This window comes from Stegodyphus dumicola, chromosome 2, assembly GCF_044657685.1.
Source record: "Stegodyphus dumicola isolate Sdum_Otavi_A_Nest chromosome 2, ASM4465768v1".
Lineage (NCBI taxonomy): Eukaryota > Metazoa > Arthropoda > Arachnida > Araneae > Eresidae > Stegodyphus > Stegodyphus dumicola.
In genome coordinates, this window is record NC_140769.1 from 282998404 (window position 1) to 283023560 (window position 25157).

At 34.2% G+C, this 25157-nt stretch overlaps 1 long non-coding RNA gene across 1 annotated transcript; it reads left to right on the top strand.

Annotated features, from left to right (window-relative positions):
* The first annotated feature begins 1252 nt into the window (after positions 1-1252).
* On the top strand, positions 1253-24049 carry LOC146998992 (uncharacterized). The gene is made up of 2 exons (XR_015039374.1): positions 1253-1836; positions 22880-24049. It is a non-coding gene; the product is annotated as an uncharacterized LOC146998992 (long non-coding RNA).
* Positions 24050-25157: the final 1108 nt, after the last annotated feature.

A 25157-nucleotide genomic window follows, 5' to 3' on the forward strand; every position in this document is an offset into this window, starting at 1 on the left:
AATTGAACCTTGATAGCTTCGGCTATACTTCTTTAGTTAATCTTAGTTTTAGTTTAATTCTTAGTCTTTTAAGTTCAAGTCCAAGTGCGGGCTTTCCTTGTACACTCCCAGGCGGAGTTTTGTTAAATCTTATTGGAATAATAAACGGTTAGTTACCCTTCTATCTTGTTGTTTCTTGTCTCCGAACGCAAGCGATTATTCGCTTATCAGTTCTTAGATTCCTCACTTCCAACATTAACTTAGAATTCCAAAGTGAGGAACTCTACAAACAAACTCAAGGATTTCAAAACGAGCAATGGCAAAGTAGTACAGAAAAAACTTTTTTATCTCCAGCGTGCGAGACTGTGTATCGGAAATTCTAAAGATATGCCCATTTAAAAATTATTTTGCGATATTGCTGTTGAAATGAATTTTATGGTGTAAGTGCGAAGAACACGATATTTGATAAATAAAGGTAACACACAAAGCGTTGAAAACACGACTCTTTGGACCTAATTTAAAATCTGAAAACTTTCAGATTTTATTTTATTTATTCATTTTTTCCCCGTACAGTTTTGCCATTTCTCGCTTTGAAATAGTTGAGTTTGTTAATGAAAAATTCGTTAAAGTATTACAAAATATGAAATAGGTAATAAAACAAATTCCAAATTTGGGCTTCCAGATGCCCATGAATAGAGACGTACGTTATTCAAAATTGGATGGCTCTAGGTACCGTTGTTTTATCACAATGCGAGAAACATACATCCATTCATGCAGATTTTTCATTATTTAATTTCTCAAAATATAACACAGGACTCTAATATTTGGTGGCCATAGTTTGAAAAGTGTTTATAGTGAACCAACGTAAAATGCCAAAACGAAATGAATAGCCCTTCTGTGCAAATTGCCCCTTTGGAGTTATAAATTACTCTACGTTCGTTATCGACCACGAATTCCTGCGTCATTTCATTTCGATAATTATTGGACAAATTCTAAAGTTTTGGCACCAAAAAATAAATGACTCGATGTAACTTTTTCTCAAAGCGTCTCTTTGACTGCAGACAATTTCTACTCTATTGTTAGTTATCTGTCTAGCAGAAATGCTGACTTTCCACATTCGGCGCCACAGATATGATTCACGCCGCCGAAGACTTCCTTTCCGATGTGAAATAACGAAAATAAAAAGATTAACTCAAAGGATGCCCTATTTTTTGCTGTCGAAGAGAAGAAGTAGGCAGTGTGAAAAATCACGGAGGAAAAACCGCACGGAATTTTGTGCTCAGCTTCAAAACTTCCGGTTATCCCTCAGATAGTAAATTACGTATATAGTTTAAGTCAGCATAAAACTTGAACAGAGTAGCTCCACATTCTTAACGCATGCGTAAATATGATGCCGCTATGTACATCAATCTATTCCCAAAGTAAACACAATTTGCAAAGCTGAGATTGGGTTATAAGGTATATCTCCCACTTCCCTAACGTGCCTTCGTGGTGTAACGGTAGGCGTAATGGCAGACCGCACATTGAGTTGAATAGTGTTAAACGAATGTCGCATACTGCGCATGCCCAGAAAAAAAGTTGGCGTAATTAATATGTTGGCGCGATTTGAAAAGAAGATAAATACGGTATATGGTAAATGTACCGCCATCTGATTGTAAACAAATCTAGCGTTTAAATCTTCGCAGAGTATAATGTAAATGTAAAGTAATTACTGTGTTAAAATACGATTTTTTCCTGTACTGCTCGAACAACTGGAAAGCTGAATGATGCGATCAAGTATGAATTCGATTGAAGAGTGCAAAAAATGGGTAAAGGAAATCAGCGTAAATACAAATGCTATTGCAAGATTGCTTTCAAGTATGTATTTTCCCATTTCAGTAAATTTGATATGTTATAAATGCAAGTATGTTTATGTACTATGTCACAGTATCATCTTTCTAAATACACATACAGTTCATTAGCTTTTTTTTTTTTTTTTTTTTTTTTTTTTAACGTTTCCTAAATTTCTCTATATTGTAACATTAAGAAAAAAGTTTTAAGGAATGATTTGTTTCCTTCAAAAAAATATAGCAAGTGTTTGTAAATAACACTCAGTTTTACAGTTACTTAATGCTGTTTACTTAATTCTTTGAAATAAGGAAAAAAAAAAAAAAAAAAAACCGCCAACATACATTACCAAACTAGGAGAGAAAATCCAGTTTGCATTACTGAATTGAAACATGTAAACAAATTAAATCTAAATAACGAATTATTACGAACATATGTTAAATGCACCGTTATCAGCAAATTAGCCTAAATTAAAATGAAACATATATTAATAAAAAAAAGCAAATTCAATCAATAAGGACGTTAAAATAACGAGTAAACAAAGTATTGCAATTCTAAACATCACTGAACCAGACTGGACAGCAACGGACATCACGAATAAGCTAATGTAAGGTTGCTTACGCGCCAATATTTGTCCTCGCGCCAAATGTACACCATCAAGCATGCGCAGTAAACGAAATTCGCTTAACACTATCAATTCAATGTGCGGTCTGCCATTACGCTAACGGTAGCACGCTGGGCCGGTATTCCAGAGGTCCGTGGTTCGATTCCCGGCGAAAGCGGTTGCTAATTTTTCATCTTTCTGGCTTCCAAAATGAGTCTACAAGGGGCGCCCGAACTAAAAAAGGGTTGTGGATGATGATTCTCGGCACCCAGGATTTGGCGACTAAGTCCCCTAAAACCCTAGTCGCCCTTTAAAAAAGGGAGTGTATAAGGTATTTCTCCCACTTCCCTAGCGTGCCTTCGTGATGTAACGGTAGCACGCTGGGCCGGTATTCCAGAGGTGCGTGGTTCGATTCCCGTCGAAAGCGGTTGCTAATTTTTCATCTCTCTGGCTTCCAAAAAATCCTAATGACTCTACAGGATATTACGATTTCTCTTTCTTAAAGCATTAATGAATAATTAGCTCGCCGCCTAAACGGTGTAACGGTTAACGTCGCCGACTGCCATGCCGTAGGGCCCGGTTTCAAATCCCGGAGAAGGCATGGATATTTGTAAATGTATAGTGTTTAACGTCTTAAGCTATTTTATTAACCACCACGAAGTTCTGAGGAAAAGAATGACCACCTCGAAAGTTCCCCCCGACAGAGTATTTCTTAGCGAATTCTTGGAAAGAGGAAGTGACCAGCAGTCACAAAACAATCTCAGCTTTTTTGTTCCTCTTATAGTTGTTCGAAGAGAGACGTTGTTCCGTTCCCTTTCATCAGTTTATAAGTTCAGTGTCTCAGACCACCCGGTTTGAGACCCCAGTTAGAATCGAAAAGGGCTAATCTTTGGAATATGGTAACAGGTAGTTTGGCGACATTTTGGTAAGGCGATAAAGGTTACTAGCTAGGACTTTAGCAGTGTACATGGATAAAGTCAAGAATGTGAGCAATGCCATTTTTGTGCAATTCTGGGATTTTTTTTAAAGTGAAAATAGGTCGACGTGTACATGGATGATACCGTGTATGTGCAATTCTTAAAAACGCGGCAAGCAGTGGGCGATTCTGCACTTTCTCCCAATTTCGCACCTAATCTTCGTCATGATTAAGCACTTTTGTTCCATAAAAGTTCTAGCATAAGCGTAATTCGGCTAGCAGATTGTTGAAAAAAAATGTTGAGAGAGAAAAAAAAAAAAAAAAAAAAGCCTATACTTCGTGAAAACAAAATGGCGTCCAAACAAAAACTAGCAGGTTGCTGTAGCAGGGTTTGTCGCCAAATTTTCGCCAAAAAAATCGCCAAGTTACCATAATCCAAAGATTAACCTCGAAAAGTTCCCACAGACTTTTTCCCAGGCTGTCTTCATCATATCCAGTTTTTAATCAAAGTGCTCTCGCCAATCAAGAGGCGCTTCTAAAAATTACGGACAAATAAGGATCCTAGAAGTTTTTCTGACACGCCCAGGACAACTTGAACAAAATCATGGAACGCAGTTCCAGAGAAAGAGAAAAAGTGAGAGTTAGTTGCAGTAAGTAGAGAGAGAAACCTTCTCTTGTTTTTTTTTTTTTTTTTTTTTTTTCCCCAGCTCGGGCACGAGCAAATTTTTGCTTCGCTCTGCGTAAAGCGGTACTAATACCTCTGTCAAGAGATTTACAGCGAGGTCGCCGAGTTCGCCGCTACCTTACGAAGAGCATCCTACTCGAACACAGCTCAGTCCGGCAACCACCGGCTTAGAGATTCGATTTATTCAAGACAGCTACCCTCATCTTGAACTATTTCCAAACAAGAACATTCATCTAAACAGGAACTTATTCACCCTACTGTGAGAACAATATTTTATAAATTTATTTTATTTATTTATTTATTTTGCATATAGCCTAGAAAGAACCGAAATAAATTTACTTACGCTACCTCTTGTCTTTCGAATTCGTCACAGTGTCCGTGAGCCATGGGGGCAGTTTAAACATGTGGCGAGCCGAAAGTTCTTTCGAGAGGTTGAAGGTAGGGAAAGAGGGAAGGAAGATCCTTCGAGACGCCCGCCCGGGGTGCTCTCCATCAAAGTTGGAGGCAGTGGCGTAAATAAGGGTATGCAAAGAATGCCGTCGCATAGGGGCCCGAAGGCTTAGAGGGCCCTTCAATGCCCTGCTGAACTACATTTATATGTTTAAAATTAAAAGGCAACGGATTCTCTTATAAATACTATATATATAATAGAATCCGTCTTCTTTTAAATTTCCAGGGGCCCTCTGCGTCACATGACATAGTATGCTCTTCGAAGCAGATTAAAAAAAGCTGAATTCAGTGTTACATACACCAGAACTTCAAGTGAATACGAAGCAGAAAAGATATGCTTTTATTTTGATTCCCCCTAGAGGAGAGCTTTCGCGCCCAACCAGTAAAGTGGTTAGGTTTGGTTTGGTTTATTAGATTACGGCAAAGCACTCGAGGGCTATCTGCCTTAAGGGAGGGATGCCTTCGTAGAGGACTTTTTAAAAAAATTGACTCGTATACACGTTACACATGGGGAAAACCACGAAAACACCCATGCAGCCAGCCCGTTCGCGGGATTCGAACTTCGGACCGAACTACCAGTGTTCAGCGATGTTACCGCTCGGCCGATGGTGGTTAGCGTTTCTGACGCGAAAACTGTCAAATAACGCTATGTCAAATTTAAAAAAAAAAAAAAAAAAAAAAACATAGTTTTCGACAAATAACGAAATTTAACTTTCATTCGGTCTCCCGTTTCCTATACTTGGGAACGTTTTCTAGTCATTATGAAAAAATAAATTAGAAGAAATTTGACTCCAGTACGACATAGATAGGACATAGAAACCCGATAGGTTTTGTCCCGACAGGATATTAAATTAAAAATGCAATTTTTGATGTCATTTTCAACTCGCTTCGAAGGATCGGGTAATTAAGTTAAATTTATTCAAGGAAATAACTTTAAATGAAATGCAGCCAAAAAAAAATGTGTGTAATTTAATAAACGATACAAGGAAGTCATGTGTCTCCATATCAGATTTTTAACTTAGTAAACCTGATCTGATAAAAATCATTATCAAAATGTTGGCTCCTGGAAACTCGGTTTTTTTTTGGGGGGGGAGTAGTAATGCAAATTTATTTGGGGGGCGACTGGGGTTTAGGGGATGCAATCACCAAATCATGGTGGTGAAGAATCATCATCCTCCACCTTTTAATTCGGGCACCTCTGTAGAGAGATTAATTTATTTTTTAAAGCAAGAGAGGAGAAAAATTAGCGACCCTGGAACTCTCGAATACGCGCCGAGTGTGCTAACTGTTACACCACGAAGGCATGCACAAAGGAGGGAGAAAATACCTATTCTGTAGAAAATACTTATTCTATACAACAAGTTAAATGGTTACGAAAGTCATTTTTCAGTTTTAGTAAGCTTATAGTCAATCGATAGTTTATAATTCTGTCAACCAACCGTAAATTTGTAGGTATCAGTTTGTGATCTTACATTTCAAACAGGTACCAGTTTACTTATAAACATCAGTTTCTTTAATCAATTTCAATTTTAAGGGATATAAAATACGGCCTTGTTTCTTAAGAACCTTCTGTATTGAGCCCATTGTTTTATCTATATTGCGAACGCCATGCATGATGAAGAACGTGGAGACGATACAATCAAAATGCTCGAGCTGGGACACAATCCCCAAAGCCCGTACGATTTTATTTAATGCCAAGTTTTCATAATAAAATATGTATGATTTTAAGATGATAAACTCTAAAAAAATTACAGGAAAGGACAATAGGTTATATTACAGGAAAGAAATTATAGGATATCTTAAAGGTTTTGTAATAAAATATAAATATCAAATGAGATTTAAAAAAATTAAATGAATGAAGGGTTTCCGATGTAATCAAAGTTTTTTTAAACTTTCCAAAACGGACTTTCTCGTTAGATTTAAACGTATTTCTATACCCCCTGCTAAGAGGGGCATCTTTTCCTGGTTTTTTAATATAAAATAGAGTGATATTTTTATTACAAAATCAAAAAATATTATGTATTTTGTAAAAAAATCAGATGCGTAATCATTAACACATTTGAAAAAAAAAAAGATAAAATTAAATATCTTTCTGGTTTTTAATATAAAATAGAAAGATTTTTTCCAAGCTTACAAAATCAAAAAATGTTACATATTTTGTAAAAGATTCAGAAGTTTAAAATGGCGTAGAAAGTTTGCTGAAGAAACTCCACGATAACGATATCTCGGCAAATGTAGTACAGGAAAATCAAGCTTCGCTTTTTCGTATCTTATTTCTTTCACATGTTTTTGTACGTATTAGTTCATCTAAACCCGAGCTAAAATATTTTGAATCTAATAATATAAGTTTGATAGAGAGATTTATTAAATCATGTTTGTGTTTAATTGATTTATCTAATATTTCTATTTCACAGAGTTCCATTTATTAGAAATATGAAACTTTGATTATATCGGAAACGCTTGATTCTTTTCATATTTTTTAGTCTCATTTGATATTTATCTTTTATTTAAAAACTTCTGATTTTTCTAAAATTTTTTCCGAATGTCATATCTAAAAAATCTGATGTGTACACTACATGACTTCCTTGTACGGAATATTAAATTACTATACGCATTTTTTCTTGCATTTCATTTAAATTTATTAGATTGAATTAAACCTACTTCGCCGACAGCGCATAAACCATAATAGAATAAATGCATTCTTTAAAATTTACTCTAGTATTTTTTTACCATAGCGACACTTGACGCTAGATTCACTTAACAGTATTATATTTCGTTCATATTATAACTCATAATGCACAAAATTTATATCATTTGAAGAATAGAATTATCTAATCGTTGCCACATGTTCTATTCAAATAAAGCTAGAACGATGTATAAAAGAAATTAAGCAAACAAAACAAAAAAGAAACAGTTTTTCACAGACAATTGAGTATTTCTCATTGAATTAATTCAGTTCTCATTTCGCGAGAAGGCAAAAATACATAAAAAGTCAAAATATCTTAATTAAAAATTACGAAGTGAATTTTAAACACTTATTTCCTCGAAAAAATTCCAGAAAGGATTAAGCATGATTTAATTGGCAATAATAAATGAAGGCGTTATCTTTGTTGTTGTGAAGCTACGTTTCTCTAGATTGACAACAAATCCACTAGTCTGCTGTTTCAAATGTAAACAATCAAAGGCCGCCATTTAAAAAAAAAGGCTTAGCGGAACTTAAACAACTTTAAAATTGTTGATAATTCTAAAAATATTGCATACAGATTTACTAAAGGCATAAAAACCTTAACCGGAAGATAAAAACAACATAATTCAATCATTTTTAAAGCAAAAAATGTACAATTTACAAACATATATGAGTAAAGAAACTGAGATCACTGAGCCGAGTAACAGAGTTGATATATATATAAACATATTTATATACGTTTGGTGCAGCCGATTGCAACCAAAATACGAAGTGCACATCTACATGTTATAGCAGTCCTATATACAAAATTTCAACGTTCTGAGGCTACTCGTTTTTGAGTTATGCGAGATACGTAGGTACATACGTTCGTACAGACGCCACGAAAAATTCTCTTCAGAATTCATTTTAAAGCAGTTTTATAATTTTTTTTTGGAGGAAACGAGTCTTTTATTCTGTCCTTACGTACAGATATCACGCAAAAACATCGTTAAATTGCATTCGATAGCGGTCAAAATGGATATTTTCGTTGAAATATGCTGCCTGAAACTTTTCGCAATTACAATACTTCCTTTTTACTTCGTACAAGGAAGTAAAAACATAAATATTTTGTTATAAAGTGTCGAAATGTTTAAAGCAAAGATACCTTAGATTTTCTCTTAGGTTGTTCCAAAATTTAAATGTTTATTCCTATTTACGTTTCTAAATTCGATTGGCGCCGAAATCGAAAGAGTAGTTTCGCTTCGAAATAACATAAATAAATTTAACTATACTCAGTTTATTCAAACCAAATTGTAAATACGTAATAATGAAATATCCATACTTAAACAGTGGCGTAGCAAGCATAACTGGCGCCCGGGGCAAAATACTTTATGGCGCCCCCCACACAATAAAAACTTTCAGTAATATAATGTATAGAATATATTCGTAATAAGAAAATAATGCAAATAGTAATAAAATGCTGAATCTGCCATAAAATACTCAAAAATGTATTAAGAATAGTCACTACCTAACTACGCTAGCCTTGGATTCGGAAATGCATCTGTGTCGGCGGAAAAATCAGATATACGATGATCTAGAATTAGTTAAAAAGGTGTTATATATTTTACATATTTATATAAGTATTTTTAAAAAGGTACAGTTTTTAAATAATTAAAAGTTTAATATACACTACCATAAATTACTTCACCCAAGTTTTACCGACTGATATTATTCAAAGCCCCCACTGCCGCTAAGAATTTTCGGACACCCTACACTTATGAGTCAGACACGAAGAGAACACTTTGCCAACTCCCCACTACAAAGAATGTAAGTTACTTAATACCTTTTCTGGCCTTTATATCTTCATGTACATTCACTGTTCTTATTATATTTTTTATATTATTTTTTATATTATTTTTTTATTTGTTTTTACAAAGTTTGCATTATTTCTCTTATTTTGTAATATTCTATGTTTATTTCAACTTTACTTTGAATTCTATTTCATAATGACAATTTCCAATGTTTAATTTTTACAAATAATATAGAACTCAAATGCATAAACATGAGGGTGTCGGGGACGATTATTCGAGTTTTTTCGGATTTCTCTACAGAAATTGCTTTTTACTCCAAATTGAATTGGCTAAAATACTTCATACGAATAAGTTCTTTGAGTTTCAGCATTGGTTCGTAATCCCTTCTATTCGCGGAAATATTTGGCTTGACTAGAATTGCCGGTTTAGCTTTACCTTATAACTCGAGTAAAGACGAAACACCTTCGTATTTACGTATTTTTATTAATTATTGTTCATTGAACGGGAGTTGGTTTGTTCCCCTTGAAAAGTAAACTAATTTCCGATCAATGACAATGATTACATGTTTTTAATTTAATTTTTCCTTTTACAATTGAAATTTTGTTCTTCATGATGATTTAATTCCAGTTCCCGTTAAAACATTATTAACATTTTACTTTCAAGTTACTTCAAAACATCTTTCAAAATATAACTTAACCAGTATGGATTCACTCTTTTAAAATAATTCTACTTTAATTAAACTTAGGAGATAATATAATCAATTCATCAATATTGTTTAGGAAATAAATTATTATAGATAAATATATATGTAGCAACTTGCCTACTACAACTCAACTCTGCCAGTCTGGTAACCCATAGCAACAAAGAACAAAATAATATTTATTCTATTCAATTGTTATAATTATTCAATGATCTTTCTCAAAAAATTGTACTACCATAATTGGTGACACGTACCTATTACGAATAGCAACCTGCAATGTTGCACGAATATGGAGTTTATATGTCAAAATTCTGAGCAGCAGTAAGTTATCCAGTGTGATAAGATGCAAGTAAGATATTTTACCTGTCATTTAAAGCGTTGTGCCGCATTCCGGTGAGTCAACATATTTCTGTCATAATTTCAGTGGATATATGTATCGTCTACAGCATTTGAGCCGCCAATTTCTCTGATTTCAAGTACCAAGAAACTGTGTTACTATATACATATTGATTATTTTCCAATAACGTAGTTTTAAAATAAGTATTAGAACAGTTATTGGTCAGCCACATTCTAGTGACGAAATTCTACCAGCAACAAATCCAAAGCCTGTTGCCATCGCAGCGCAACGAAAAAGGTGTAAATTAATTCAAGAGGCATGGAAGTAAACAATTACTAACTTTCTCGGAATTCTTTAACACAAAGTCTCTTGTCCGAAATCTCTATACTTTGTAGGGTTTATATTTATTTTAACTAACATTTATTTTAAGCTATCTTTCCTGTCAAGCCTTTACTTTCCCCTAGAATTGCCAATGCCAGAGTTGTAAGGATCTTAAGTTTTACTAACGTTTATTTTTATTTTAAATCTTTACTATCACTTCTTATTTTCTACTTCCGGTCAGAATTAAAAGCGTTAACTTATTTATGCAAATTTGTCTGGCGAACGCCAAGTACTTAAGTTGTAGCTTTTTGCCAAGCGAGGGAGAGGAAGGAGTTAGTCGAAGCAGGCCGCTTGCCTTAGCAGTTTTACTCGGTTGCTGGTTGCCTTCCAGGCCAGAGGTTTAATCCTCTTAATAATTTTAAACGTATTGTAGTGTTAACAGTTCTCTGTACTACATACGGCTTCCTGTTTAATATACGGCCAATCTTCCACGTAGGCCCTTGTTTATTATTCCAAATTTAAGTTAGAGTTTAGTTAATATTTTTATATTCTTACGTTCAGACCACAAGTAGTTGGTCTCTGTATTCCGAAGTACGGAAATTATTGTAAAGAGTGAAAAATAAAGGGTTTCGTATACCCTTCCTGTGTATCTTGTCTACTTCCCACATTTATTGAACATAGCTTTAGTGAGCTCCCTGTTCCGAGTCAGGTCTTTGCATGTTCCCAAAGAAAGTAAGGCGGAACATAGAACCTGATAGAGTATGTAAATCGTAGTAGAACACGCAGAGTATTCAAATTTTAGCAGAAGTAAATTGAGTTAAATAGAAGGGAAACGAGATTGTAAGTGTGCTTCTTGAATCATGAGCGTGAAGGTTGCTAGGTAGAAATTTTAAGAACCTCGCGTTTCGGCCTGTGTGCCTTTTTCGGCAGTTCGTTGAATCTTTCAACTTCTTAATCAGAAAGTTTGCTGAACCTCAGCTGTATCTTAGAACGCGGTTAAGTTAGTTACGGTTATAGAGCCTCGTAGGTAGTGATTTCGTTATTTATTCATCCTGTCATTTATTTTTAGTTGCATTTTTGTCTATTTTGTTAAACCGCCGGATCGGCGTAGTTTGTGAGCTTCAAGTGAACGCAACTGTGATTTCTAAAGTGGAATAAAAAGGGATTTAAACCCTTCTTACGGGGGCTCATACAACTTAAACCCCTTAACACCCTTCGAATATGTGACTGTTGCAAGAACTGGTATATTTTATTTATATTAAAATCAATTACTTCCAACTTTTTATAGCTGACTACATAATATAGCTGCTTTGGAAATTACTAACCAGAAAGTTTGTGTTGCCACAAATATTTTTATAATTGAATCCGCTTTTTGACAAAATTTTTCGTCATGTTTCTATATTGTGCGCACAGTTTAAAACATGCTGTTGCATAATTTAATTCCATATTTAATATATAGCTTTTATAACATTTGGAAACTACTGTGAACCTAAAATTCTAAGAATTTCATGTTAATTTTTTATTTTATTTGGAGTTGAGTTTATAAAATGCATTTTACTAAAAAAATCTGTAATGTTTTCGTCGATAAAATTTTTTAATATTAAAATATTCATCAGATTTTTGGTTCCGTTAGAAAATAGTGCCCATATAAAGAATTCCATCCACTTTCAAGTATGTAACATTAGCCATTTTTAAAATATCATGCGCACAAGGTGGAAACAGGACGGAAAATTTTACGAGTTGAGGCCACGCGACCAGTTGGGTTGACCAGTTGGACCACGAGTTGACCAGTTGGGGCCACGCAACATCATAACTTCTATAATCGGTGTATTTCTTTGTATTCATTTTATTTAGATAGAATATTCGTAATTTTAACTGAAAGCTCCAATATGCGACATATTCGAATTAAAATTTCTGGCATATTTATGCAAGAGTTAAGCGTGGAAAATGCCTTCAAAACAAATCAACGGGAAAAAAAAATTGAACTCAAAGAAGCACAATGTTCTGTTTAATGAGTTCTCTAATTGCAAGCACGGGTAAAGAAAAACTCTCTTCCATTTCACCGTCACAATAAAACGTTCTGTTCTCGAAACGAAGATTGTAATTGGAACTAAGAAGATGGGGGAATTACTGACCACTGGATGCAGATGTTTTTATTTCATTTCATCCTTGGAGTCTTTGAATCCGTCCGAACAAAATGTAATGGAATCCTCTCAACTCATCATTGCTCTTTTGTTTAAAGCTGATATGAAAAACACAAAAAATTGTGCAAAAGTCTGAGCGACACATTTTTAAATGTGTTTTCGTGCATGTAACGTAGAAGTCCTTTTATGTAAAGGCAATTTGCCTTGAAGGACTATTATTTTCCTTTTAGCATTTTGCGTTGGTTCACTACAATTGCCCGCTTTTCAAATTGTTGCCACCCTATATTATATTTAAAGAAATTAAATAATGAAGAATCTGCATAAATGTATGTATGTCTTTGAATTCTCTTATTTCTTCTCACAGTGTGATAAAACAACGGTACCTAGAACCATCCAATTTTGAATAACGTACGTCTCCACCCGAATATGGGCATCTGGAAGAATTTGTTTTATTATCTATTTCATATTTTGTAAAACTTTAACGAATTTTTGATTAACAAATTCGAGGATTTAAAAGCGAGCAATTGCACACTCTACGGGGAAGGGGACCTTTTTATCTCCAGCGCGCGGAACTGTGCATGGGAAATTTTAAAGGGATAGGCTCATTTTAAAATTATTTTGTGCTATTGCTGTTCAACTCAATTTTATGGTTTAAGTGCGAAGTACAGGATATTTAATAAATTTAAGGTAGCACGCAAAACGTAAAAAAAAGAAAAAGAAAAAAAAAAAAAAAAAAACCACCTTTGGATCTAATTTAAGATCTGAAACCTTTCAATTTTTTTTTTTTTTTTTTTTTTTTTTTTTTTTTTTTTTTTAAGCTGATAACATAACTCGACTTATTGACTTTCAAAACTTAACAGAATGATAAAAATATATACATACGCATATTTTTTCTTTAATTTTTTATCAGTTTTTATCTTTATTTTCTTATCTAACTTCAGATTAGATAAGAGCCGTGGGGGCTTTCAATGTGTACTTATATCCGTGTGGGGTATTTGTCGTGTAGAGAAGGTTTGAGTCTTTTTTTCCTGAAGGCTTTCCATGTGTGAGCTTTTATCTTGCTATCTTATGCCATACAAATAAAACAATCATTTAGATGTAGGAGTATTTTAGGATAAAGATAAGCTTTGAAGATGATATTCGAGCCTTGTAATATACGTTTTATTAGGTATCCGGACATAATCCCGACAGCCGAAATCCCGACAAGCCAGAATCCCGACAGACGGAATCCCGACAAGCCAAAATCCCGACAGGGTCGAAATCCCGACAAACCAAAATCCCGACAGGGTCGAAATCCCGATTGTCAAATATCCCGACAGGTTCAAAATACCGACACGGGCGAAATCCCAATAAGGCCTAATGACCCCTTAACATACTTCCACAGCTGCAACTAGTATATGCTTTGATGACTAGCAAATCTGAAGAAAATTACAAAAGATTATTCCAAGATTTAATTGATTTCGCTGAAGAAATTAATATTGAACTGAGGCCATCTAGAATCATTAGTGATCTAGAAAAGGCAGCTATAAATGCTCCGCGCACTCAAAATGCTGTCGAGGATTGGCACAGAAGATGGGAGACCTTAATTGGACGGCCCATGTTGGCGTTTATAACATCATAGAAGGATTTCAAAAAAAAAAAAAAAAAAAAAAAAAAACAGGAGCATGTGGAATACCAAGTTGAATGCATTCTTCGCGGAAAACAACAACCAAAACGTAGGAAGGTAGATGATAACAGAGAAAGGAGAATTATGACTGTTGCGGACGATCGTGATAATCGACCTGTGATGGAATATCTTCGTGCTATCGCTCACAATGTGTCACTGTAAATATGTCGTTTGCATGTGTAAGTGATGTTATCTTTTTCTTAATAAAAGAATTTTATAAATCTTCATTTCAAATTTTAACGGTTATTTCAATTTGTTAAAAATTATTTTAAGTAATGACATAATTTTTATGATTTTTTGATTTAAACTTTTAATTAGTAATATGTAATAGTTAGTTAAAAATTGTATTTTATTAAGCTAAATTCAGTGTTTGTATTTAGATATTAACTTGTCGGGATTTTGGACAGTCGGGATTTCGACCTGTCGGGATTCTGGACACCCGGGATTCTGACCCTGTCGGATTCTGGCTTGTCGGGATTTTGACCCTGTCGGATTCTGGCTTGTCGGGATTTTGACCCTGTCGGGATTTCGACCGTGTCAGGACTTTGAGTTGTCGGGATTTCGGCCCTGTCGGGGTTTTGGACAGTCGAGATTCTGGCTTGTCGGGATTCCGGCTGTCGGGATTATGACCCAGACCCGTTTTATTAATAGAGTAGAACACAGTGGCTTAGCTATACACAGGCAAGATTAGGCAATGCCTAAGGGCCCATTATTTTTTAATTTTCGATTATTCGAAATTTGTTCTCGACAGTCAAATAGTCGTACCCAAAGGTCGTACAAGTAAAAATTACAAATATTGAACATTTGGTACGGCCAAACGGGAGGTGCACGGCTACATATATTCTAGAAGTCCTATATACAAAATTTTCGCGTTCTGAGGGGGTCTAGGACTTTTCACCGTCGCCATTTCACCGTGGCCGGTTCGCCATCACGACATATATACACTCATGTCCATAAATTAAGGATAATTCGGAGTCACGCGGAAATCCAACTCTAAAATAAATATATCACCTGTAAAATCATTAATTTGAAATTTTGTATATAGGACACACATCTTCAAGAATCCTATACAAATTTCAGGAAGTAACCAGATGACACCGATGGTACGTCGCAACGACGAGAGTATAAGAGAGTGATATATAAGGAATACAGGCAAAGAAGTAAAATTGTTCGCAGGGGCTTTATAAGCATTTCAGTGCAATAACCGAATAGTTATGACACAAAGGACGCATTTGGATGATTTTTTACGTGATAGAATTATCGGCCGTCTGGAATGTGGGCGTATCCACCTGGGAGTATCAGACGAACTTGGAAATGTCCAGAGTGTCATCTCTGGGCTTTGGCAACGATTCCAAGATGATGGTACTGTGAGTAGACGTCACAGGTCGCCCCAGAGTTACAATGCCGAATGAGAACCGGTATTTGGTAGTTACTGCCAAAAGAAACAGGCGGAGCACAGTCTCAGACCTGTCTCGTCAGCTCTCTTCAACCACTGGTACGACAATTTCAAGGCAGACCGTGTACAGACGCCTAGGGCAGATTGGTCTATATGCTCATAGACCTGTCAGATGCGTTCCACTTACTGCAACTCACTGTCGCGTGCGATTAGCCTGGAGTAGAGAGCATGCATTGTGGACACCGCAACAGTGGGCTTCTGTGATGTTTTCCGACGAGTCCAGGTTTAGCTTGCAGTCTGATTCTCGCCGGACTTTCATACGAAGAGCTCCAAGTACCCGTTACCACCAAGAAAACATCATTGAAATTCAGCCACTGGTACGGTGGTGCAGGAGTGCTCGTTTGGGGTGGAATTATTCTGGGTTCCGGAACTGACCTGCATGTTCAAATTGGAACCATGACAAGCCAAATCTATCGGGACGTCATTCTGGAACAACATGTACGTTTGTTTCGGGGCGCCATGGGCGCACAATTTGTGTTTATGGATGAGAACGCCCGTCCTCACCGTGCAAACATCGTAAACGAATGCCTTCAATATGAGGATATCACCCGTATGGACTGGCCAGCATTCTCACCGGACTTGAATCCAGTAGAGCACGTGTGGGAATGCTTGGCCGACGAGTTGCAGCCCGTCAACCTCCTCCTACATGTCTACCGGAACTTCGGAGAGCACTGCTTATTGAGTGGTGTAATATTCCCCAAGATCAGATCGATAATTTGATACTCAGCATGCCTAGGCGTTGTACAGACTGTATTGCATCGTCTGGGAGACATACAATGTATTAACAATTATACCAACCATGTAATATTGGTTTTTTGTAAATAGGTTTTTCTATGTAATTTGCTCCAGTGAGAAAAAATCGCTCATTTTTTTAATAATATCAAACATATAGCATCTTTTCTTGCTCTTTACCTTTTGTTTAATAAATAAGCTTTACAAATAAGTCAAATTTGTTTTGCTTCTAACTCTTCCTTTGCCTGATTTTGCATTATCCTTAATTTATGGACATGAGTGTATATATAGAGAGATTTTTTTTTAGATGACTGTATTTTACCTTGCCGTATTATAATCGTGTTAAATTTATTTAGTTTAATACTTCTGTTTACCTTTTGTATACTTAAGGTTGCTTTTAATATATACAGTTATTTACAAGTGTGAGATATAAAGAAATTAATTACACATAGTTAGTTGGAAAATTATGTCAGTATCAAAGAGAACTGTGGCTAAACTTCTGATATAGCAGACGTTATATTACCGATCTTAAAATTATGCGAGTATAATATTTACATGATTCGTCAAAATTTTTTGAAATTTTAATCTGCTAGTTCAGAAAAATTAATCACACAATAAGGAAATTCACATTTTTATGAAATCTGAATTGAAAACGGAATGCCTTCGGAATCTTGTCAGCACATTACACTCTGAAAATTAATATGTCATGTTTAACGGTGTATTTGTATAAAACTGTACACAAAAAAATTCATATTATTATTTTATATAAAATGTTTATTAAATTAAATTATTAAACTAAACAGAGTTATTAGTTTAAATCAATATAATATACGGCAGGATTTAATGCAGCCCATCAGCGAGTGTCAAAATTCGAGTTAATTTAAAATCTGTTGAAAATTCATCAACGTTTGCTTTGCGAAAAAGCTGTAGGGAAAACCTTTTTGCTCATTCATTCATTGATATTCCCTAAACGAAATACAAACAGGGGCCCACCAGCGGCCGAGCGGTAAAGTCGCTGAACACTGGTAGTTCGGTCCGAGGTTCGAATCCCGCGAACGGGCTGGCTGCATGGGTGTTTTCGTGGCTTTCCCCATGTGTAACGTGTATACCAGCCAGTTCCCTTAGAAAGTCCTCCACGAAGGCATCCCCCCGCTTAGGCAGATAGCCCTAGTGTGCTTTGCCATAATTAAATACACCACCTTCATTATTTCATTTCTTTAAATATAATACAGGGCGATAATATATCGCGGCACCAGTTTGAAAAGTGAATCGACTCAGATGTCGTTTTGAAATTAATAGCTCTTCTGGGCTAAAAATATTTTGTTTCTTCGCGTAGCACCTATTTATCTCTTGCGTACCAGCAGTGGTACGCGTACCAGCGGTTGAGAATCACTGCTCTAAAAGTATCCTTACAATAAATAATCTCGAGACGTACGCTATTCAACCACAATCTTCCTTACTTAAGTATCTACTATTCAACCTACTTACTACTCTATAAATCTTACTATTCAACCAGACCTTCAACATTCTTAATTCCTAACAAAGGACGAGATCTCTCTGCAGCGAGTTTTATTTTTTAAATTTTTTTCTCCTAACAAAAAAAAAAACAAAAAAAAAATGGACACATTTCATACTTACTATTCCAAGCAAATCGTCCTTCCGTAGACTTGTGTTATTATCTCAGGGAATGCTGGCGAAAACAAAGGAACGACCTTGGTCAGAAAGGCCATTCCGGAACAAACAGAATACGCATCACAGTGACGAATGGTATGCGTCACCATTCTCTTTCCTGACATCCTTTTTCTTTCTATGTACTTTTTAAAACATATTAATGTTTTCGATAAACAGAATATTCGAGTTCCAGTTCCGTTAATGAAAAAGCGATGCTTCTCCTGCTAAGATGTTGTTAATGGCCGTGAGTTTTCCCTCTGTCTGTATATGATATTTTGCGAAACATTCAAAAACTATTAGTAAAATGATACTAATTCTATTGAGTTATTAGTTTTGCTTTATCTTTTTAATTTCAAGTGCCATCTTCTAGCAATGGTGAAAAGGTTGCGCGATACATTTTTACTTCCTTGTGCAAAGTAAAAAGGAAGTACAGTAAGACCCCGCTTAACGCTGTTTCGTTTAGCGCTGTTTCGGTTTAGCGCTCTTTTATTTCAACCCGGGGATTCCACGAAATCGCTCGCAGCATACGGGGATTCCACGAAATCGCTCGCAGCATACGGGGATTCCCCGAAATATTATGCAGCGATAGGTTTCAAATACATATCCGAAAGAGTGTACTTGTATTTCTTGTTTTTTGCGGTATTGTACAGACATATTTTGAAGGGGTAAATGTGGAAGATGTCGAAGAAATAATTCGAGAAGCAGCGGCTAGTCTTTCTAATGATGAGCTCAAGGAATTAACTGAACAAGAAGAAAACAAAAATGTTGACAGCAGTGATTCAGAAGAAGAGCAAAAAGAACTTTCGATGGCGTTTGTAAAAAGGAGTTTGTCTACCATAACTGAAATAATGGATCAATTCATTGAAAATGATCCGAATTTTGACAGGAGCTCAAAAGTAAGGCGTGGTGTTAGAGATGCTCTATCCGTTTATGAAGAACTTTTAAGAGAACAACGCAAAAAAAAAAAGGCAAACAACATTAGATGCTTTTGTCACAAAAAGGCAGAACACTGAAAACGCGGAAGGCTAACTAAATATGACTGACTGAGAATTTTATTTGTTTTTTTTTTTTTTTTTTTTTTTTTAAGAATATTCGTTTTGTTATTTATATTTTGTTTTTATTTTTGCAAGAAATAATAATGTGGTATTAATTTGGGCTTTAAGGAATAAATGTTTGGTTTTATTTTTATTAAAAAAAACATACTTTTTAAATTTAATACCTAACCAATTTCCTAGCCATCTTCCCCTAACCCCAATATTTACATGTAAAGATAGCCTCGTTTAGCGCTGTTTCGCATTACGCTCTACTTTGATTGAACGTATCCCCCGCGTTAAGCGGGGTCTTACTGTATTGTAACCACGAAAAGTTTCAGGCAGTATGTTTCAACGAAAATATTCATTTTGACCGCTATCGAGTGCAATTTAGCGATGATTTTGCGTTACATCTGTACGTAAGGACACAACAAAATACTCTTTTTCTTCAAAAAAATTATAAAACTGCTTTAAAATAAATTCTGAAGAGAATTTTTCGTGGCGTCTCTACGAACGTATGTACGTACGTACGTATCTCGCATAACTGAAAAACGAGTAGCCTCAGAACGTTGAAACTTTCTATATAGGACTACTATAACATGTAGATGTGCACCTCGTATTTTGGTTGCAATCGGCTGCACCAAACGTATATAAATATATTTATATATATATCCACTCTGTTACCCGGCTCAGTGATCTCAGTTTCTTTACTCTTATATGTTTGTAAATTGTACATTTGCAAAATGATTGAATTATGTTTATCGTCCGGTTATGGTTTTTACTTAATCAGCATGCAGGAGTTGTAGAAGTATCAACAATTTAAATGGTGTTTAAGTGCGGCTAAGACTAACTTTTTTTTTAACCATAGCAGCCATATTTGTTTACATTTCAAACTTAGCAGAATAGTGAATTCAGTAAGTTTCTGCATCTTCAGTGTCTTTTTGCCGAGTGGGACCAAAAGTAAACTTTCAAGTTTTGTGCACCGATAAATCTGCCATCTTGCCCGTTGGCCGATCGCTTTTTTTTTTTAGTACAAACCCTAGTTTTAATTGTAAAAATAGTTTTTTAATTGTTTTAACTGTATTTGGTGTTTTATATTTTTTCTATAATTTTCAATTTTTAATAATGATATTTTGAGGTTTTATGTACCTTGCCACGAAGTGAGAGCTGAATTAATTGAATGAGAAATATCTCTAATGAAATTCGAGGAAATAAGTTTGAACGAAATGCAGCAAAAAATGCGTATAATTTAATATTCTGAGCAAGGAAGTCATGTGGTGTGCACATCAGATTTTTTCATTTGGCGATAAATAATATTCTGCTTCAATTCAAGAGCAACTATCAGAATGTTCATATGGGTAACTATATTTCCTCTCAAACAGCTTCATCTTGGAAAGTGAAAACGGTACAAAGCAATCTCTGTACTTAAAGCTCTATTCCAACTAAAATTAGACCCTGATAAGATAAGTAAGCACACTCTAATTCTGAAGCCGCACTCTTCAGTGATAAACTGTTCTGAAGTTATGTTTCTGATCAACAGCCATCCTCTTCAAAATTTGTTGTTACATGTGGAGAGTTTTCCCTTCAGTTTTCGATATTTCACGATAGCCGTTTCAAAAAAAAAAAAAAAAAAAAAAAAAAAAAAAAAAAAAAAAAAACTTATGTGTACACCACATCATTTCCTTGTACTGAATATTAAAATTATGTGCATTTTTTCTTGCATTTTATTTTAAATTTATTCAATTGAATTAAATCTACATCGTCGATAGAACATAAACCAGAATAGAATAATATTTCCAAAATAATAATAAATAAACCAGAATAGAATATTTCAACGAAAATATCCATTTTGACGGCTATCGAATACAATTTAACGATGTTTTTTAGTGATATCTGTACGGACAAAATAAGACTCTTTTCCTCCAAAAAATATATATATATATATATATAAAACTGCTTTAAAATGAATTCTGAAGAGAATTTTTCGAGGCGTCTGTACGAACATATGTACGTACGTATCTGGCATAACTCAAAAACGAGTAGCCTCAGAACGTTGAAATTTTGTATATAGGACTGCTATAACATGTAGATATGCACCTCGTATTTTCGTTGCAATCGGCCGCACCAAACGTATATATATATATATATATATATATATATATATAAAATAATTTATTTCCTAAGCAGTATTGATTAATTGATTATATTATCTCCTAAGTTTAATTAAAGTAGAATTATTTTAAAAGTGTGCATCCATAAAATATAATAACTTGTATTCGCACTAAATGGATTTAAGTTCATACAACATTATATATATATATATATCCACTCTGTTACTCGGCTCAGTGATCTCAGTTTCTTTACTCTTATATGTTTGTAAATTGTGCATTTTTTGCTTTAAAAATGTTTGAATTATGTTGTTCTTATCTTTCGGTTGAGCTCTTTTTATGCCTTTAGTAAATCCGTAAGCAATATTTTTAGAATAATCAACAATTTTAAAGTTGTTTAAGTGCCGCTAAGCCTTTTTTTTATGGCAGCCATTGGTTGTTTACATTTGAAACAGCAGGATAGTGGATTTGTTGCCAATCTAGAGAAACTTAGCTTCGCAGCAACAAAGATAACGCCTTCATTTATTATTGCCAATTAAATCATGCTTAATCCTTTCTTTCTGGAATTTTTTCGAGGAAATAAGTGTTTAAGATTTACTTCATAATTTTTAATATATATTTCGAGTTTTTATGTATTTTTGCCTTCTCGCGAAGTGAGAACTGAATTAATTGAATAAGAAATACTCAGTCGTCTGTGAAAAACTGTTTCTTTTTTTGTTTTGTTTGCTTAATTTCTTTTATACATAATTCTAGCTTTATTATAGTATTTGAATAGAACATTTGGCAACGATTAAATAATTCTATTCTTTAGATGATATAAATTTTGTGCATTCTGAGTTATAATATGAACGAAATATAAAACTGTTAAGTGAATCTAGCGCCAGACTGTCGCTATGGTAAACAAATACCAGAGTGAATTTTAAAGAATGCATTTATTCTATTGTGGTTAATGCGCTGTCGGCGAAGTAGATTTAATTCAATCCAATAAGTTTAAATGAAATGCAAGAAAAAATACATATGATTTAATATTCCGTACAAGGAAGTCATGTGGTGTACACATCAGATTTTTTAAATCCAGCAATTGTATTTCAAAGCTACCAATGTCAATTTCAAAAGGAGAAAATTACAACTCGGTTATCGTAGCATTAAGAGGATTTTTGACAAATGCTAAAGTTGCTCTGCTGTTTTTAAATTCCTGAAACCTGTTGAGAAATGCTTTCCTCATATTAAAAATTATTAATTTAAAATGGTGTTTATCAATAAAGGAATTACTTTCTTGGCTAGGCTTCAGCAGGCTCGGAAAGTGAAACAATGTTTACCTTTCAAAATCCTGTGCAAAAATGGATAATTTGTTTTCGAACGTTATTACTTCTTCTAACATCGAAAAAATTAAGTTTCCTTTCTCTTGTAGTTTACGATTAAGCTGATTTTGATGATTTTTATGAGACAATCATCTCATTAAAAATGATTTTGACGAAACGTAAATAACAGTTTGGGATCCACTGATCGTCTGTTAGTTCTGGATAGTGAACGCCCTTCTCAAGGAGAAATACTTTAAGAATATTATTTTTTTTTACTTTAGGAAACGATCAATTAGTTCGTTGCCAAAAATCAAAGCAGAGTTTGGACATCTCTCTCTTTCCTTTTAAATACAGTATTAGCTTCATTCATGCAAATATCTGAAATCGTAAACATTTTTCGATTATTTCTTTTAATTATTATTATTATTATTATATTTTTTTTATTGTAAAAATTTTTTGCTTCTCTACATTTCAGGCATGGAGGTAGGAAAGGAAGGAGGGGCCAACCGACACTAGGAGTGAAGCACTGCTTTGAAGCTTGGGTCACCAGATGGAGTGTTCTTTGTTTACATTCAGAAGCTCGCTTGACAGGGTTCTGATAGTATTTCGACACACGACAGTTCCATACAAATCGAAAAAGGGACTCTTTCGCATGAAAGAAACATTCATAGTGTGATGGATAATAGCAATTTGTATAGTTTAGTGACAGTTAAGCAAAAATCACATCTTGGTTATTTTTCGATAACTAACAACAGCGATTTTGATTATGAATTTGTTTTATAAAATTCTAAGCTGTTGAACTACAAAAATACAGATTTTAACAATAATGTTATGCTTTAAAGAATGAAAAATACCGTACGGTACCTTTAAAATTGTATACGTCTTTCGATACCCTTGATAGAATATTCGCTACTTTTATTTTATGTTCTAAACGCCGAAATGTTTTAAATAAAACAAATTTTTTTCACATCCATATATTCTTGTAACATGTACCTTTTAAAATTTTTTACAGAAGAGGCTTTACTGCTGCTCATTTTAAACTCATCGTTTCAATTTTATATATCTGAAAAATAATCACTTTGGGCTTACACGTTTTACTTATTTGGGTTAATTAAAAATAAAATTACCATCAAATGCTGCAATCCGTCATTCAAATTATATTCACATATATTTTTTATGTAAAACTTTCGGGTGTATGCTAAGTTAGTGTAAATTACTTTACTCGAAAAATATAGTGAATGCACAGAAATTAAAGATTTGCACATGCCAGAAATGAAAAATAGAAAATATGTATGGGTATTTATGCATGTGCTTGCAAAAAGCATATATCTGCCTTTAACAAAATACATAAATATTGATTAAATTATTTATAAATGTATTTGAAATGAAGAATTTATTCATTTATAAACAAATGTGAAAGTACTGTAAAGAAATCTAATTATTAAATGTATCTAATTTATAATGATTATAAATGTTATCTAAATATATAATAACCTTAATATTGAATTGTAAACATAAATTGAAATCCTGTTGACAAATACGTTATAAAACTATTTAAGCAAGAATTGTTCGTATTGGAAAGCAATCTGTTAAAAGGTATTGTAAAGCAAATGCTATGAGATGCGCACTCAAGAACGTAATAAAGAGTTTTGGAATATGTATTGTTGAAATGAAGAGTAAAAAAAAAAAATGTGATAAGTATAATTAAAAGAATTATTCCCTTTACATTGTATAATAACTCAGTTACGAGTTTTAAATAATACTTAAAAAAAAAAAAAACTTATTTTATTCCCTTTCAGAAATGTTCCGAGAAAGTCAAATACTATTTAATTCCTAATAATTCTCTAATTTAAAATGAACCGAATAGAGCATTAATTATAAATTGACTTACATTTTTCGATTTAAAAGAAGCCAAAAAATCATGTCATATTTAAGAAAGTATTTTAGGAAGAAGCTCTATAAATAGAAAAGAAATAATGCATAATTTTAATATTAATTAATAATAATAATACAATAAACTTTGATCTTAATTTTTGTACCTTAACCGAATAAAATCGAATTACCTTATTTTTTTTTTCTAATGTAATTAACGAAAACTTGGGAAAATATTTCATTCAAATTAAACCATTCTGAGAAAACTGTCCTGTGAAAAGTATAGCATTTAATTCCGTTCAGAATGAAATGTTGTTTAAAAATATGTTGTTTTCATATACTTAGGGGCCCACCAGCGGCCGAGCGGTAAAGTCGTTGAACACTGGTAGTTCGGTCCGAGGTTCGAATCCCGCGAACGGGCTGGCTGCATGGGTGTTTTCGTGGTTTTCCCCATGTGTAACGTGTATACGAGCCAGTTTCCCTTAGAAAGTCCTCCACGAAGGCATCCCTTCCCTTAGGCAGATAGCCCTAGTGTGCTTTGCCATAATTAAAAACACCACCACACCATATACTTAGGACTCTGAAGTGTTGCAGAAAAAAGATAATATATACATTTATATGTATATTTACGACGTAATTACAAAATATTTACATCCGAACGAGTCAAATTTCATTGAACTCAATGGTAAATGACGCAATGTTTTGGTCACCACGTAGGGATCGCCGGTGCTTCAGAGCAGGGTACGGGAGAAACTTGTTTAGGGCTACTCCATCTTACTTCCTACCTCCATGATTTCAGGAGAGGCCAATGTCCAGTTAGCCCCCCTCCACTATGTAACCCCTTTTGGGATGGGGGTAATGAAGATTGATGAGATGATTTC